Consider the following 19,408-nt stretch of genomic DNA (forward strand, 5'->3'; position numbering starts at 1 on the left):
AGAGAGAGGGAAACAGATGATCTGAAGAAGGCTCTGTGCTCTCAGTGCAGAGCCCCATGTGGGGCTCAAACTCACAAACTGTGAGACCATGACCTGAGCCAGAGTCAAATTAAGTGACTGAGTCACCCAGGCACCCCTACATTTTAAAATACCCTACTAACTGGGGCGCCTGGGTGGCTCAGTCGGTTAGGCATCCGACTTCAGCTCAGGTCATGATCTCATGGCTCGTGGGTTCGAGCCCCGCATCGAGCTCTGTGCTGACAGCTCGGAGCCTGGAGCCTGCTTCGGATTCTGTGTCTCCCTCTCTCTCTGCCCCTAACCCACTTGCATTCTGTCTCTGTCTCTCTCAAAAATAAATAAACATTTAAAAAAATTTTTTTAAATACCCTACTAACAGCCTGCTACTGCACTATTACCACCTTCCCACATAATCCTCGTAGGAGGTTTGTGGCAATATCTCTATGGATGAAGAAACTGAAGCTTGAAAAGAGTAAATAAGGTCATAGAGCTAGTGTGGTGCCAGAGTCAGTCTACAAATGCAAGTCCATTTGATTCCGATGTTCATGAAAGATTGGCAATTTAATTTCAGGAAATATTTGCCATTTATTAAGTGCTTCCAATGGTAGACCCAAACAGGTAGAATTTCTGCCATTCTCTTAAGCTTGAAGTGTGAAACATTTTGTGTACAAGATCATTTTCTTGTGCCCTAAGGTCATCCTTTGCCTGCTCCATGATCTACTCTGGCATGTAGTGGCAATGAATTAGCCCCATTTATTTTGAAGAGTGACACCACAGTGTGCAGCTCTGTGCTCTTTTTCTCGTTCTTCTTACCTGTCGGTGCCGATCAGGGAATGCCCAGTACTCTTTGCCAGCTGGCATGGCAACCTCACTGTCACTTGTGAATTCTAAACAGGACATCTGCTCTCACCACACAGGTACGGGTGCCTCGAGCTGGCTCCAGGAAAATGCTGTCAGGGCTCCATGCTGTGATGCCTGCTACATAACTCACCCGAGTTCACGCCCCTTGAAGAGCAACTTTTTCACCCCTCTGCAAAAAGACCGAGTGAAGACTAGTTTGCTAACAAAGAGACATGAACAAATATCCCAAGAAAGAAATCCAAAGAGAGAGAAGAAATCAATAGCACTGAAGAAAAACAGGATGAATGTGACACCTGGTAAGACATTTTTCACTAACAGTGTTGTCATTATAGTCTGAAGAATAACCACGTGGAAGATTCCTGCCTCGGGCTGTCAAAAAGAGCTAATTACACAGAAGTATTAGCTTAGTTCAGGTCTCTGAAATGTGTTCAGCAGAACACTAATTTTAAAGGATGATTAAAAGGTCTTCTACAGGGAAAAAGAGTGTGCAGTCAAAACAATCTGGAAAAACCTAGGATAAACAAACTTAAATGGACTTCTTTCCTCTGTTACTCAAGATTTCTCAGTCTTTAATATGTTAGTGAGCGTGATAAATTTCCAAGAGGGGAACTATGGAATTTTCTAGACTTCACAACTTTCCTTGACCTTCACAAAGTAGGTTTCACCTGTTACTCCCTATCACTAAACCATGTTCATTTCTTTCCCAGACTGTATTACAATTTGGAATGTTAGATGTATTTCTTAGTTTATCAGCTTGTGGGTCTCTCTCACTGGACCCTGTGACCTCCATGGGGGCTGGGACCAGATCAGTTTCACTAACAACCGTACCCCAGCAGCTAGTATTAGCTTGACACATAGAAGATGCTACATAAATGTGAGTTTACACCTTTTTTTTTTCATGTTTAACATTAAGGGCTTTCTACATGCTTTTAATCAATTATCTCATTTAGCTTCCGTAGGAACCCTAGAGCATAGGTACCATTACTATCTTCTTTGAACAGAGAAGGATGTCAAGGCTCAGAGAATTCAAGTGACTTGCTCAAGATCACGGTGGCAGTAAGTGACGGAGAAAAGATTTGAACTCGGGCATTCTGGTACCAGAGTTAGCATTATCATATTAAATGAATGTATTAGGTTTCTCTCCAATCCCAGGAGAGAGGCAAAAGTGAATGATTGCTGTAAGTCTTGGCTCAGAGGCCAGCCAGAGCCCTTTGAATTGAGAAGATATGGTCTGGTAGGTTCTCACTGAGTCCTTACTATGTGGCGGACCCAGTTTCACACCATGAAACTCATTTTACCCTCTATGATGCACTTCAAGGATCAGATAGTTTCATCCCCTTCCACAGATAACCAAACCAAAGCTCAGAGAAGCTAAGGGACCTGTCCAAGGTCACTGGGCCAGGAAGCAGCAGAATAAAGGTTTGCCTGATTCCCAAACTCCTGGTCTGGGTAGAGCCGTGCTGGGGAGGTGGCTCAGCTAGGGCTTGAAGGAGATTGGAGGCCTGAAGGAACACTTCAGAACAAAAGCTGTCACTCCCAGATTCCCTGTCTTCTGTTGCCTATCATGACCCCATTCCACAAAGCCATGTGGTATGGATACTTTAGCCCTGGCGTTGCCCAGGTTCTGACCAAGGGACACATAACACCCATGTTGTTACCTGGCTTATCTAGCCTTTCTGATCTGGTGAATCATGTGGACTCCAGAGTCCGAATTCACACCCGGTTCTACCGCCTTCTAACTCTATGGCCTTTAAGCACTTGACGCCTTTGAGCCTCACCCACAGTAATAAGCCCTACTTCACCGGACTGCTGGGACGATTAATTGAAAGAACACTTTTAAGTAAAGTATTTTAGCTCATTGCCTGGGACATTTTAGATATTTTTTAAGTAGTTTGTTATTAATAAAATAGTTAACAATCCCTCATGATCCAGGCTGGTGATCCTGAGGAGGCTATGACACCTCAATATCTCATGTCCTCGGCTGGGGAGAAAAGGATATTTGGGTAGGTGCAGTATCTAGAACGTGCTCAACAAATGTTGAGGGGGCGCCTGGGTGGCTCAGTCAGTTAAGCGTCCGACTTTGGCTCAGGTCACAACCTTGCGGTTCACGAGTTTGAGCCCCGTGGTGGGCTCTGTGCTGACAGCTCAGAGCCTGGAGCCCGCTTGGGATTCTGTGTCTCGTCTCTCTCTGCCCCTCCCTCTCTCTCTTTCTCTCTCAAAAATAAACATTAAAAAAATTAAAATAAATAAATAAATAACATAAATGTTGTTGAGCTGACTTGGCTTCTTCCCCAGGATCACAAAAATGAAAAGGTCGGAGGGAATGGATATCATCGCAGATGCCCAGAGCAGTATGGAGCAGCTGCATACTGGGGCAGGGACTTCCTGCTTTGCTGTGCGAACCCCAAGGGTTCTGGTGGACAGGCAGCCTCTGGTGGGTGTGAGGGGCAGCTTTCGGAGTCCTTCAGGAAAGCTCTGCTGTCTCAAGCAACAGGTGTTTGCGTGGTGGCACTTCTAAGGGGGATACTCAAGGCTGAAGGCTTCTCAGGCAGGGAATCAGCTCACTGAGTTTTGCCACCTTTGTGGCCTCTGTCCCCAATTAGGCTATGAAGCAACCTTCTATCAACTGGTAAGTTTAAGACCCATTTTTCACACAGATGCCACACCCGGGGCTGCAGAGGTTCTGCGCTCTCGTCCAAGTTGGGCTAATACGTGGTCCACGTGGCCAGCACCTACCTTGTGCCTGGCTGCCCGCTGAGCCCGCCCACGTGTTACCTCACTGAATCCTAATGGTATTCCATGAGGCAGGTGACAGAGTCTCCACTTGACAGTAAGGAAATGAAGCCCAGAGAGTTTCGAGAAATTACCTGGTCACGGCCTTCCTGAGGGGGGGAGCCAAAGCTCAACTCCTAGACGTTATGCAACTCCTTTTCCTTACCCCAAATTCCATTTCTCCCCGTAGGCGAAGCATCTGGCTGGCTCTCGGGACTTGTGGGTTCTAGTCTAACGCAGCCTCTAGTTTGTGTAACTCTGCACAACTGTTTAACTTCTTTAAGCATCCGTTGCCCTATCAGCCAATTAAGAGCGATGGTTACAATAATAATTTATGAAGTCGTTATCAGGCACAGCACGGAATACTTCACAACGTGTTGCCTCCCTTAATCCTCACAGTTGTGCCTTGAGGCTGAGTCAGGAATTGTCCTCATTTTACAGAAAGGAAAGGAGGCTGGTGGAGAGCAAGCGAATGCTTGGTTCCACAGCCTGTAGGTGGCTGGGCCGGGAGCCAACGTGGAGACGGGGGATCTCGAGTACTCTGCACTCAGCCTCTGTCCCTGGTGCCGGAGGGGTGGCACTGCAATCTGCCTCCGTCCAGATCAATCTCTGGGATTACGAAGAAGGTATCAAGGCAGTGACCAGGGGGCCAAGACTGAGGCCCACTGCACAGGCCCATCGCTGCAAAGCCCACCCCTTGCCTCAGCCTCCCAGCCCCGGTGCTTTTGCTCACACTCTTCCCCTGCCGGCCTCACCCTGTGCTTCTTTACATCATCTGAGCTTCCATTCTTCAAGCCGCGAATCCGGCCTCACTTCCCACACAAGAGATTCGTGGCGGTGGCTCCGCTCTTTCCGCTTATTTGGCAAACACTTAGGTGACTGTGAATCGCTACTTAACCCTAAGCTCCAGGGCTTGGACCTAGCAGGTGCACAGCGAGTCAGAGGATGACGACTTCACACGCACATTGCGCACCCGCGCCCACGGCGCGCCATGGACCTACGCAGCCTAAGCACGTAAACGGTAGGCTAGTAAACAGCTTAGCACTAGGTTTTCCAACAAATCCCAGTTCATGATCTCCAAACTCAGTTTCATTTTGTACCTTGTCATCTCCGCCCCTCTTCTGGTGCCTTTGAGCTAAGTGAGGTCTCAAGGTCGCACAAAACCAGAGTGGTAAGTGGTCCCGGCTAAAGCTGAATAAGGAAGCAAGGCAAACTGGGCTTCTCTACTCTAGGTTCTCAAACTCAGTGCAAGGGTAATCAGAAAAGCTTCTGTGTGGCACAGCTAATAAGGATCCCCTCTCGTTCCCTTTTTCCCAGAGCCCTTTTGGCCTCTTTCAAAGAAGCCACACACAGGTGGACACGTGGAGACGATGGTCAGTGACTGAATGGAAGGGTCTAGGGTCTGCTGTCATGTCAGCACCTCTAGTCTCCAGGGACACGTGCTCATCTGAATAACTGTTGTTGAGAAATATCTTGTAGCTCCAGCAATTCACTGAGGCCACTGAGAAACATGTCCCGTGGCTAGGGTCGAACCTCATAGGTTTGCTTAATGTTAACCAGAAATTCCCCCTCCTCCTTCAGCCAGACTTGCTCTATGATGGGACATCAGCAGAGCATCACAGATACCTAACAGATGGTGGACTCCAAGTGCAGAGGGACCTTGTTCAAGGGAACTTCAGAACAGGCATCACGTCCTGGGTAGGGACTGGTCAGGAGCCTTTGCCACCCACTGGAGCTCAAGGCTGTATGGCCAGGGTGCAGGGTGCAGACTCCCTCCCACAATATAAACCTGGGAAATCAATAATGGACACACCAAGGGGACTGAGGAGGACTTCTTGGTGTTCATGATTTATTAGGTCTGGAAAACTGAGCTAGTCCCATAACCAGAAAGGGATTAATGGGCTTGATCAGTTCAAGTCAGTTCAACAACCTACATGCAGTGAGCCCCTGTGCTAGGCAGTGGGGATGCCGAGCTCCAAGAAAGTGCTGTCATACTGAGGGTCTCCTAATCTACCTATGGAGCATGGAAGGTATGGGGGAGTGTAGATTTTACAAAAGAGATAGGGAACTCAAGCCTGTTCTCCCTGCACCACCACACTGGGTGGGGATTCCTTTGGAGGTATGACTGGATCTCATAATCACCCGTGGAGGCTCTTTGAACAATGTAAAATAGTTCTCAAACATCAGAGAAAAACATTCGTTTTAGCTTTTCATTGAACATTAAGGGATATCTGCTAAGTGCCCCTCCTGGTCCACGCTCCCTGCTGTCCGAGACGGCCCTTGCCAGATGTGTAATTTTGGGGGACCCAACCAACCTGCTCAACAGATGCCAATGGCCTCTTGAGCAGTCTCGAGCCTCTCATGAGGGTGGCGGCAAAATCTTTTCCACTTGTCACTTTGCCTGTCTCCACAGTACCTGTTCTTGGAGGTGTCGCCCTTTCTCTGATTGAGCTTTCATTTCTGTTTCATGGACACCAAATTTCATGTCAAGGTGTTCCACAATGACCACACATGAGAGAGATTTCCTCAAAAGTAACGCCTCACTGGTGGAGGCCCCTCTTCACTTTGGATCTGCTTTTGTTCCCTCTCTTACAGGGAAAAAGCCCCACCACTCTGTTTTCACCTTCATCCAAACGTTCGACCTTTGAGGTACAACGGGCTTGCACACATCAGTGTTTCTCTTTCTCACAACAGGATCAAAGCTTCTGTGTGCACCCCATACAGCACCTGTGTGAGAGCTTCTGTCATGTTTCACGTAGGTCTATACCACACACATTATACTCAGGAATGGGAGTGACACAGCACCATTTTACCTGCTGTTCAAGGGGCCAAACCCAGTAGCCTGTATAAAGACTCTTCTCTGAAATATCAAACCAGGAAGACTTTATGGAGAGACCATGAGCCCGTGCACGGAGGACTACTAAGTATCCACATCTCTGCTTCCCCCTTTAGGACCTCGAAAACAAGAAAGCAAGCACAGGCCTGGGAGTCAACCCAGGCTGCACCACCGATTACTAACCGAACATCCCTAGAAAAGCAACCTAACCTCAGCCTCTGTTTATTCATCTGCAGGACGGACATGATAATAATGGCTATCTTGTAGGGTCACTATCAAGGTCCAATCTGATCATGTATAAAAAGTTCTGGGAGTCCCATCTGCTGATGCCCAATAGGTGGTAGCTGTTATATGGGAAGGTACAAAGATTAGTGACTCACAGAGAGGGCTATTCATTTTGGTCACTTCTTCCTACCTCTCCAAAGAGAACTGTATTACTGCAAGCTCAAATTCTCCTTTTGGCCTCCTACTAAAAAATGAGGAGGGGGGGACTGGGACCCCTGAGCGGGGCAACAGCTCCATGGAGGACAGTGATGTGTCACTGGGTAATGGTGAAAAGACCACTGGAGGGGCCCTGAACACAGCTCAGGTCTTTCAACATGTGCGGCTGCGTCTTGAAGCTGCTCCAAATGGCAGCTGAGCTGCTCTGTGTTTGCGTGATCTGGCAGGTACTCGTGGGCAGTGGAGCCAAGGGGCTGCCAGAGCTTCCCCATGCAGGAAAACCATCCTGCCTGGCTCACTGGTCCTTGCCACTCCTTCAGTTATCTTCGAGATGCCCTTGGGGCAGACACGGCCCTGAACCTGGCTGAGAGGCTGAGAGAGACACTGGAGGCTCTCCTGCATTCTTAATGAGGCAGGTGTTTTGTTTTGTTTTTTCTTTTCTGAAAGACTCTTCAAAGAGATTTTAGGGGCTCTCAGATGGGCAAGATTCCTTCTTTCTATTTTCGACTGATGTGCACCACTTTCCCCAGTGTTTTTGTTCTGTTGTATTATTATAATTTTTTTCCTGTGGTTTGCTTTGTCTATTTGTCTTGCTGGCTGAAAGAACAGAAAAGAAAACCTTTGGAGAGAGATTCTCTGCTCACAGAAAGAAATAGCAGAAAGGATTTAGATAACGGTATTTTGTTGTTTTTTTTTTACTATGCCACAAATCTAAGGAAAATGTATAGTGGGACAGTGTGTCAACTTTCTCTATAAACAAAATGCATTTGCCTGCCATGTTTATTAAACAGGAGCAAAGAAATAGTGGCAAACAAGATCCGAAGGACAGTAGAAAGGGAAAATAAAATTTGCTAAACGCCTGTCACGTGCCAGAAATAGGCCGATGGGTTTTCTATGTTATTATCCTTCCAACAACCCCATAAAACAGCCACCATTACTATTCCCACTTCACAAATGGGGAGATTGAGACCATCTCCAAATTATGTAGCTTGCAAGTGGCTGAGTCTGGATTTGTCTCATCCTGAGAGTTTGTGGTCTTGACCACTATTCAGTCTCTAGACTCCAAGACAACTGAGTAGAAGAAATTCTGCATTTCCCCAGTAAAAAAAAATAAAATAACAATAAATACAGGCACTTGAGTACACATAGTCTTACTGTCGATTTTGTTGACTTTCACTGTATGCAAATTTAACATTTTAGGAGTTGTTTACAATGATGATACTCTGTTGAGTTACAAAGAAAATTAACTGGGACAAATACAACATGCATTTAAAAATTATTACTTTTATTATTTATTTTTAGTAACAGCTACTCAGAAGTTATCTGCCCAGATGTACATAAACTAAGTTCAAATCTCTCCTACTTTACTATCAGCTATGTCACCTTAAGGCAAATCACCTATTTTTCTACTCTTAAATTTGTTTTTCTGTTAACTGAAGAAAACCGTATCTCCCTCAAAGGGTTTTTGTGAGGAAATGGGTTATTTAAAGTACATAAAGTAGGGGCGCCTGGGTGGCTCAGTCGGTTAGGCGGCCGACTTCGGCTCAGGTCACGATCTCGCGGTCCGTGAGTTCGAGCCCCGCGACGAGCCTCAGCTTTGTGCTGAGCTGTCAGCACAGAGCCTGGAGCCTGTTTCAGATTCTGTGTCTCCCTCTTTCTCTGCCCCTCCCCTGTTCATGCTCTGTCTCTCTCTGTCTCAAAAATAAATAAACGTTAAAAAAAAAAATAAAATAAAAGTACATAAAGTACTTAGAACCAAGTATATATGACCTATGGTAGACTCTAAGAAAGAAGATGGTGTCAACATTTTGATTATTTATTCACTAATATTTATTACAACCTATGTAATAAATATTGTATTTATTTAAAATATTTTTAAATATTTTAAATATTTAATATTTATCTGACTTTGCCAGATGCCAGGTTTATTCTTAAGAAGATCTGCCATTCATAGACAGCTGCATTAAACCTGGCCAATCAACTGGCAAATATTAAAGAGCGGGAGTATTTCCACTACAGGAAAGATGTCTCAGAAATATCCCACTGGAGAGATTCACAAATACTACCTTCATTGCACAAGTGAGCACCTTTTCTCCATGGATGGCTAAATTTAGTTCTCTCTCTCTCTGTCTCATAGATGTATATTTAGATAACAGCATTTATCTCTCTCCATATATATATATATATATATATATATATATAGATAGATATAGATATATAAATATAGATATGTATCTGTATCTGCATGCATATATATGTACAAATACATATTTCAAACATCTCATCCTTCATACTCACTGAGTCTTCAAAGAAAAATAATCCTTATGAGATGTTTCAAAAAGGACAATTGGACAAGAGATTTGCAGCTATTCAGAAGAATTCTGCATCCCTCCTCTCTTTTTGATCTCAAAGTCATGAAGCACTTTATGACTCTTTTTAAAAAATGTTTGTTTATTTATTTTGAGAAAGAGCGAGGGTGCATGGGGGAAGAGGAGGGGCAGAGAGAGGGAGAGAGAATCCCAAGCAGGCTCCACACTGTCAGCACAGAGCCCTACGTGGGGCTTAATCTCATGAACCATGAGATCATGACTTGAACCAAGATCGAGAGTCAGGTGCTTAACCAACTGAGCCACCCAGGTATCACTGAGTCACTTTGTGACTTTTGATAAGATATTGCCAAACTGGTTTCCATTCTCTTGGCCTTATTCTTCCCAGCCTGAGAGCTCCTGTTCAGAGCTACTTAATTAACCAGGACCCGAATGACTGTTTTTTAAATTGCCTGTTTAAATGTATGGAGTGTTCAAAGTAAAATTTAAGAAGCAGACAAGTGAAGCTGCTCTTTTCCCCAGGGCCGATGAGTTTTCTTTTCTTTTTTCTTCTTTTGCTGCAGACCCAAGAACTTCTTCCCAAAATGCCGATTAGCCCTCCCCTACTATAAGAGGACTTTTCATGTTGCCGAATAATTAATAATACTCTTTCTGAGGTAGAGAAAGACCAAAAGCCTTTGCTCAAAGCATCTTGATCACTTGTTCTTAGGGAAATAAAACAAGTCAATAACTGTAAGTCAGAGATAGCAGCCTCTAAGACATTAATTGGGGCTGTTGTGTGAGAGAAGAGGCATTAAATGAATTTTCTTCCATGTTTTCCTTTCCTATACATATAACACTTTGACATATTTGTCATTTCCCAGGGTGTGGTTTGCCAGGTATTCTGGAGGTTAGGGAGGGGGAATTAGCCAAAAGGAAACATGACTGGCTGATTTAATTATTTCTCTTTGTGTTGAATGATATTCTAAGTAGTAAAGACACATAACTTAGTAGCCTGTATAAATTATGTTAGTTTTCCTACCCAGTGGGAAAGGAGGAGGAGTGAGCATTAGTCTAACCAACTCTGCCTATGTGGACGGCGTCATGGGAACGCAGTTAATGGGATTTCTTTAAATGCGTTTTTTTTTTTTTAATTTTTTTTTAAGGTTTATTTATTTTTGAGACAGAGAGGGACAGAGCATGAACGGGGGAGGGGCAGAGAGAGAGGGAGACACAGAATCGGAAGCAGGCTCCAGGCTCTGAGCCGTCAGCCCAGAGCCTGACACGGGGCTCGAACCCATGGACCGCGAGATCGTGACCTGAGCCGAAGTCGGACACTCAACCGACTGAGCCACCCAGGCGCCCCTTAAATGCGTTTTTAGTTTCTGGGCAAAGAAAAAGGATCTTTGAATCAAGGACATTATTGTTTTTATCCTCCTAATCTGAACCTGCTTCCACCCTTATGCATATATTTATTATGAGGTAACTCAGGATGTGAAAGATCTATTAATTTGGGGAGATTAGAGCTGCTTACATTCATTCTTTGAAATCTTACAACATGAGCAGGCACTGAATCTAACATCCAGTGATCACTCATTATAAATGTTCTAAATCCTTAAAACCTTCTAAAACATACACATTCAGCTCTCCCGTGCTCACTGTCGACTTCCACACTGAATTTCTGATCAGAGGGTCTGCTGGGTTCCATGTCTGTATTTGAGCCAGTACCCAGGTGATACTGCTGTCCATCCATGCTTGGGAACTAGAATCTTGAACAGTGGCTTTTTTTTTTTTTTAACATTTATTTATTTATTTATTTTGTGTGTGTGTTGGGGGTGGGGTAGTGAACACATGTGTGGGGGAACGGCAGAGAAAGAGAGGGAAAGAGAATCCCAAGCAGGCTCTATACTGTCAGTGTGGAGCCCAATGCGGAACTCGATCCCAGGAACCATGATCCTAGAATCATGACCAGAGCCAAAATCAAGAGTTGGACAGCTAACTGAATGAGCCATCCAGGCGCCCCAGAGCAGTGGTTCTTTAACTATAGTGTCCATCAGAATTCCCTGGTGCTGAAATGGCTGAGTGTCATTCCTAGAGCTTCTGGTTCAATAGTTCTGGGGTAGAGCCTGAGAATTTGCTTTTCTACTGACCTCCCAGGTGGTACTCACACTGCTGATCCTGGAATCACACTTTGGGAATCAGTGATCTAAGACAGAAGTCAGCCACTGTATGACCTGTGGGCCATCTCCAGCTTGCCTCCTGTTTTTTTTTTTTTTTTTTTGTAAATAACATTTTATTAGAACACAGCCATGCTCATTCATTTACATATTCTCTATAGCTATCGTCACAATATAATGGCACAGTTGAGTAAATTACAACTATATAATTCATAAAGCCTAGAAAAACTACTCTGTGGGCCTTTGCAGAAAAAGTGTGTCAACCCTGAATCTAGGAGAGAATAGTCTGATCTTGGGCCTCTTTCCGTGGATAAAGTTATCAGAGAAAACACAGGGCACCCAGTTAAATTCAAACTTCAGATAAATAAAAGATTTTTGTTTTTTTTACTGTAAGAATGTCTCCAATTTTGCACACATAAAACCATTTTGCAAAACAGTCTGCCAGTTTCTCACAAAGCTTAATATAGATATAGTGTATGATGTACTCCTTGATCCTTTGTATTTACCAAGATAAGTGAAAGATCCGTGCATACAAAGACAGGCATATGAATGTTTATAACAGCTTTGTCTTTACTTGCCAAAACCACGAAACAATTCAAATGTCCATCCACAGGTGAATAACCAAACCAACTGTGGTACATGATGGAATACGACTCATCCATAAAAGGGAATAAGCTGCTGATTCATGCAACATGAAGGAATCTCAAAATAATTACACTGAATGAAAAGAGTCTGACAAGATTATATACTGTTTAATTCCATTTATGTAAAATTCTAGGAAACACAAACTGTTATATAGCAACAGAAAGTTGACCAGTGGTTGCCTGGGGATTGGTGTAGCCGGGAGGGGTGGAAGGGAGAAGTTACAGAGGGCACAAGGAAACTTCTGGGGGGATGGATGTGTTCATTATCTTGTTTGTGGTGTTGATTTCACAGGGATACACAGATGATAAGACATTTCAGTGGTACATTTTAGGTATGTGCAATTTATCGCATGTCAATTACCTATCTGTTACGCTGTGGAAAAAGCCAGTTCAGCACTTCACCTTCTGATTCCATCAGTCTCTACTGCCTCTACATTCTGATCAGAGACTTCAGGCTGGAGCAGTTGCTGACTCACTGACTCACTCTGGCAACAGCCCCATTTATCTGAACTCTTTGTAGCTGGGAGTCTAATATCTACTATTAGATTATTAGGTCCTGAAAGGCAAATCCTCATAGTTGGATGCCCCTGGGCCTGCACCCTGGCTTCCTGCTCTCTGGTCTGCCACCTTACTGGCAACTTCAACCTGTATTAAGTGTTTCCTAAGTCTATGATGTTGTAATCAGAAACCAGGTTGGCCCCACCTTGGCAACTGGTTCCTAGCCCTACCAAAAAAAAAGTCTCTGGTTGCCCAGAGTCCTAAATCCTCAATCCTGGCCAGAGCCAACCTCAGGCCATGTCCCTGGAGGACACACATGCCCCTTGCCAGGATGTATCTGCATCTCTCTAGGTGCTTCTGTTAGCTTTCTGTGTAAGGATTTTCCACCACGTCCCAGAGAACAGGTTGAGAGTAACCTTGATCTAATCTGTCTGGGAGCGAGGTCTAAAGGTTAAAAATTGAAGCTGGTGTCACTGAATCAATCATTCCCCTTTGTTATCTACCTGATGGGCTGGCAGGGTCTGATGAGAGCAGAGTACAGATAAGCAGAGAGATGTCTCATTCCTGGCCTTGTCCCAGAAAAAGGCTGCCTGTGGGCCAGGCAGATACGGGGGCTCTCTCTCCAGGAGCAACTGAGTAAGGGAATTCCAAAAGGAGACTACACCACATGGGAAAGCATTTCCCCAGATATCTTTCTGAAACACGAGTAATTTCCCCCCCAAATTGATCTCTGTATGGGTCTCATCATGATTCTCAATATTAAATAAATCAATATGAAGTGGAATGTAGATGCAAAAGAACTTCTCATAAATGTGGAATGTAGTACATTCCTTGTGTTGGATGGAATTATTAATGAGCACTAATGACTAATTAATTTAAAAAAAGGTCCGATCCAAACAACTGTACTTTCCCGTTCCACAGCCTGCTCATGTCTGAGTTGCTGGCGGCTCTCTGAGATCCTAGAGAAGATTTCACCCCCTTTGGATAATGGACTTGACAAAGTGAGAGAGATCTGGGTGGGTTTCCCTGGGGGCTGGCTCGGAATAGCTGAGCACTACAGGTCAGCACACACTTGCTCTTTGTGGGGATCAAGGCCCCTTAAGGAGTAGAGGAGAGACCACAAACCTAGCCCACGCTGACACTCTGTCTCCCCTGTTTTCCTTCTCCCCACTGGAGAGCTGCTAAGTCTGCTTGGCCTCCCTGCCCAGGGCTCCCTAGGGTAGAGCCCAGAGCCCTTAATGTGGACCAGTGCAGATGGCTGTCCTCTCCCAGAGCAGAAGCAGTAACAGTGTCTTAATACGCTCCATCCTGCAGAAGATGCTGTATGTCTCCTTACTCAAGCCTCCCAACAACCCTGTGAATCAGCAGTTCCTATTCCCATTTCACAGCTGAGGAAGTTGAGGACTAAAGGAGATGACCAATGCTTCTCACACTTCAATGTACGTTGGAATCACCTAAAGAATCTTGCTACATGCAGATTCTGGTCTGGGCTGGGACCTAGGATTCTGCATTTCTAACCTGTATAGGTGAGTAGCCAAAGGCTGTGTGAGCTCTGTCCAACTTCAAGGCCTAGGCCCTTCTATTTGACAGTCAGTTGTGTGAGGCACAGAGTGGGCAGGGAGGGGGGCGATACAGTGATGAATGAGCAAAACTCTGCCCTTGAGGGCTCCCCACTCGGTCAGGGAGGCAGACACCTCCCAAGACAACACAAGGTATGAAGTGCTATCTTAATCCTGGGAACAAATTCCTACAGGTGGGAGCCATAGATAAAAGGGGGAGAACAGAAAGTGGTCCTGCCTGGGGAGCAGAGGGTCAGGGGGGAACTCCCAAAGCTTAGCCTTCAAGGAAAGGCAGAACACAGCGCCCCGGGGGTTGGGGGGGGGGGGGAGAGAGTTGACATCAAGGGACGTTTCAGTGTGAGAGGACAGCACAGGCCTAAGGCCCGGAGCTGTGGCAGGGAGTGTGGCGTTCCGGAACGGTGAGAATTCTAGTGTGACTGGAGTGTGTCCTCTGCTCCCCATCTGCACAGTGTTTGGCTTTGGTCAGTAATTTCTGCTGTCCTCCAGTCCTGAGTCCCTCACACAGTGGCGGGCCCTGAGTAAGTAGGTCAGGAGGGAGCTGTGAGGGCTGCAGCCAGGGGCTGGAGGACGCAGGACTGGCCCCGCTTCTGCCTAGTTCTGGCCACCTGCTCTGCTGGTTGTACCTCCTCCTCCTCCTCCTCCTCCTCCTCCTCCCCCCTTCCTCTTCCTCCTCCTCCGCCATCCTAGAGCTAATGAGACAGAGAGGAAGGAGAGGGCTGAGGATGTGCTTTGCCACATTCTACCCTGGCTGCTCCCCAGGAAATGAATTTGAGGGGCAGAGGGGGCCCACTGTCCAAAGACTCCGGACCCTGGTTGCACACTAGAGTTACCCAGGGAACTTCAAAATGGAGGGAGGCCCAGACCCCACCCCAGAGCTTCTGCCTTAGCAGGGCCTGCGGGCTGAGGCCCTGGCATCAGATTTGAAACACTCCCAACAGATTCAAATGTGGAGCCAAGGTGGAGGAACCCTGATAGGCACACACTCAGAAAAGCCTGGGGCAGAGGGAGCCGGCACGATTCCTGGGGGAGCAATAAATGTTTCAGACACGGGCCCGGATGAAAAAAACGCCAAACTATGCTCCTTTTCTAATACAAAGAACCGAGACGAAAGAGGCAGGAGGCCAGAGCTTAAACCATATGCTGTTTGTCAGGATTTTTTAAGATTAAATTCCGTTTTTAATAATATTTATGGGTTTTATCTGATTATATCAGAAATATTTGGCCGCTGCAGAATATTTGAACAATTTCAAAAAAAAAAAAAAAAAAAAGTGTAAAGAAGAAAATAAAAATCTGACAACCGAAGATAATGACCCTTATGGGTATAGGTCTTTCTAGTCTTTTTCTTAGGCACGTCAGTCATAAACATATATCCACATGTAGCTATCGATACAGATCTCATGGCCCACACAACTCTCACCCCCTGATACTACACTTGATGCTTATTTGTTAATTGCTCCCCCAGCACCCCCAGAGCAGTCTCTACAGGCAGGAAGTCTGTTTTCCTCTCCTCCAGATCCCCAATGTCTAGAGGATCTGGTGCAGAGCAGGCACTCCGTAAGTACTGCTTGAACGGGAGTATAATGGTTAAGGTCACGGCTGATGAAATCAGACCTGCGTCTGACCTCAGCTCTGCCGCTTACTTCAACAAACTACCTCTCTTTGCTAACCCTCAGTTTCCCTCATCTGTACAATGGGCATAGAAAGAAAACCGGTCTGACACAGCTTCTATAAAACTGCTCAGCACGGGGTGTGGTACACAGCAAATCCTCAGTAACTGTTATGTTGACTCTTAGGTCACATATTAGGCAAATCCTTTAGGACATTTGAAAAGAAGGCATGGGCCACAAAGTCTACTGGTGTGGATGGAGGATTTCTGTACCTTAAAGACACTCAGACCTGAGAGAAAGAAGCACTGACCTTCAAGGGACCTGACCTATCAAGTTCTGTTTTAGAAGACCCCACCCCCCGAAAATGCGTATTCAGAGTATCCTCTTTCCTTAGATCCTAGGCGCTTTCTTCAAGATGCAGGAAAGGACAAAAAGTACCTTGGGATAAAGCTCAGCAAAAGAGCTGAGTGCTATTCAACAACATTGTTTTTCCTTTTCTCCAATCCTTATTCAGCGGGCAGATTCGTGTCCTGGCAACAATTCGGCGATGCTCCCTCATCCCACGTGGAGGGGCTCCTCCACCGGTCCACAGGCCTAAAGATGAGCACTGCTGGTTCACAGCATTGGTCCCCCTACAGGACCCCCTGCTTTGAAGAAGAAGGTGTGTACCTGGCTCTGGGGAAAGTGGATTAAATCCCGTGTCACCTTTTGGTCATCACTAGATGTCTTTAATTACATTACTATCTGAGAACCATAATAGAAGCTTAAATAGAGGGGGAAAATCTCCAGCATCTGGCACAGGGCCTTCCACAGAGTAAACTAAACACTCAATAAGCATTTCTTTTTTTTTTTTTTTTTTTATTTTTTTTTATTTTTTAATATATGAAATTTACTGTCAAATTGGTTTCCATACAACACCCAGTGCTCATCCCAAAAGGTGCCCTCCCCAATACCCATCACCCACCCTGCCCTCCCTCCCACCCCCCCATCAACCCTCAGTCTGTTCTCAGTTTTTAACAGTCTCTAAAAGCATTTCTTGAATAGAGACCAAAATCACACATACTGATTTTATGTGATCGAGTTACTTTTAAGTAAATGCTACCTGTTTACATCTACACGGAACACAAACAAATGGTCTTATCTGAGTGTTAATGGTTCTTTCTATTTCACCCTGAACATGAGATGCTTCCTCACGTGTATCTCTTTCTACCTTTAAAATGCTCAAACCCCTTAACCCAGAAAGTAGAAGACGACTCTGCATCTTTCCCCTGGTTCATTCAGACTGGTTCTTGTCTCTACTGTACCTGGCAAGCATTATTGATATATAATTCTTACATCTGGCCAGTGCTGCCCAAGAGTAGTGTCCACTGTGATGGACTATCTCTGGCAAGTTTGTGGGTTGTGGCCAAGAGAAAGCACAACAGACTATAGTCTGGGACAGGTTGGTGGCGGTGGCTGCCTGAGTCAGAACTCCTGAAGCTTCTGAAGTGATGTTTAACCATTTTTGTGAAAGCCATCACAGTGGTAAAAAAGGCAATCTTGTGAATCAGACAGAAATGGGTATAAGTCTGTGGTGCCTGGGTGGCTCAGTCCGTTAAGCATCTGACTTCAGCTCAGGTCATGAGCTCACAGTTTGTGGGTTCGGGCCCCGCATCAGGCTCTGTGCTGATGGCTCAGAGCCTGGAGACTGCTTCAGATTCTGTCTCCCTCTCTCTCTGCCCCTCCCCTGCTCACTCTCAGTCTCTTTCTCTCTCTTTCAAAAATAAATAAACAATAAAAAAAGAAAAAGAAATGCTTATAAGTCTTAGCACTGCCAATCCTTTTTCTGTGACTGTAAACAAGTCATTTCACTTCTCCAAGTCTTAGGAAGTGATGGCATAAGCATAGAACTTACAGGGTCACTGGAAGGATTAAGTGGGATAAATGCATAGCAAGGATTTAGCAAAGGGTCTGGGATACTGAAAGCAATAATGGTAATAACCAAGTCATAATTACAAATGAAAGTAACTATATGGTTAATGTTCGTCTTGAAATAGAAACAGTATGAGGTGTTACAAACGGCCTCCAAAGACCCAGCACTTTTTTATTCCTTCCTTTTTGTCCACTGATCATTACGGAAGCTAAGCTCAGCACAGAATAACACAGAGATAAGCTTGGCCTGGAGGGGAAAACACTGCCCCACCCCTCACTGGGCCATGGCCTGCCTGGACAGCAGCGAGAGCCCCTCTACACTTCCCCACTTCTGCTTCAAGTTTCATTTTCACTAAATCCCAAGGCTTTGGGAAAAAGAGGAAAATAAAGACTCGTATAATATTTCATCTAAGGGGAAAATAGGTTCCTGGGACGAAACCATTAAGACAAGCTATTTTTTTCATTATAGGCTAAATTCTTGGCAGATTCAATGTAGAATAAATTTAGATCATAACATTCAATAGCTAAATAGCTATAGAGCTAACTAAATTGAATAAGAATCTAACATCAGGGCACCTTCAATGAATGCAGTCTTTGTGCAGGATGCTTTTTATCATTTGCCGCTCATTTCTTTCAGTGAAGAACTCTGCCGTCAGGTCTTGATCTTGAATCACTTTTCCTCCCAGGTATGAATGTTTCTAAAGCAAAGATTGGGGTCAGAACAAGATGCAGATGGAGAAGGTGTTTGCAGGGGGAAGGGCTGTTGATGAAACTGGGTAGGGCCCGGCCAAACATGACTTCTGTCTCAGGGATGGAGTTACATTTACTCAGTGCCCAGAGACTGATGTCATACAATATCAACTTACCATTTTCCAGTAAAAGTTAGAAATTCTAAGGGGATCACACATGTTCCTCTTTGGACCCACGTCCTTCTCCTTGTGCACCCTCTCTTTACATGAAGGCCAGTGATAATCAGAAAGTGGCCACCTAAACAAGGGATCCCAACAAATTATTCATTCAACCGCCCTTTACTGAACAGCTGCCTCTGTGTGAGGTACTATGAATGATGAATAGATCGTACCTCATTCTTGCCATCATGTAATCCACAATCTATTAAAGGATATAAACAGGTACCTGAGCAACTCTGAAACGATGTGGAACTTGTAGAATGTGGTGTGGCAGGTGTACAATGCTATGGGGGCCCAGGGCAGAGGCACCCTTTCCAGAATGAGGGGCTGGACTGGAGAACATTTGGGAAAAGCTTGGCGGCAGTGATCCTGGAGCTAACGTCTAAAGAAAGGCTGCAAGGTAGCAGATCAGGAGAAGGCTGGTAAGGGGTGAGAGGGAGAGAAAGCAGGGAAGAGAGTCCTAGGAATATTAGTTCTTGTGGCTCATAAGCCACATGTCTCTTTCTCTGCAGGGATGTTCGAAGCTGAATATTATATCCATCACAGATATATAGTTTCCCCAGAGTCCACACCACTTGTCCTTGGGCACCTTTCTCTGGACATTGCTAGGAAGGCTAATGTCAGTGTCTCCCCTCATGAGTGTCACACTGAGCAGCATCATCTCATTGAAAAATCAAACCAATCTTGCTGGCCCGGAGCATATTCTATCTTTGACTTTGTACGTATCTACTTTGATCTGTTATGTTTTGGTGCTTTCCTCATTTCTCAGAGAGCAATTAAGCATTCAGCAGGACCAAGCTTTTTTCCCAGGAAAAACACCCCTTGATGAAATACCTATGTATTACCTAT

This window comes from Panthera onca, chromosome A1 (genome assembly GCF_046562875.1).
Source record: "Panthera onca isolate mPanOnc1 chromosome A1, mPanOnc1 haplotype 2, whole genome shotgun sequence".
Lineage (NCBI taxonomy): Eukaryota > Metazoa > Chordata > Mammalia > Carnivora > Felidae > Panthera > Panthera onca.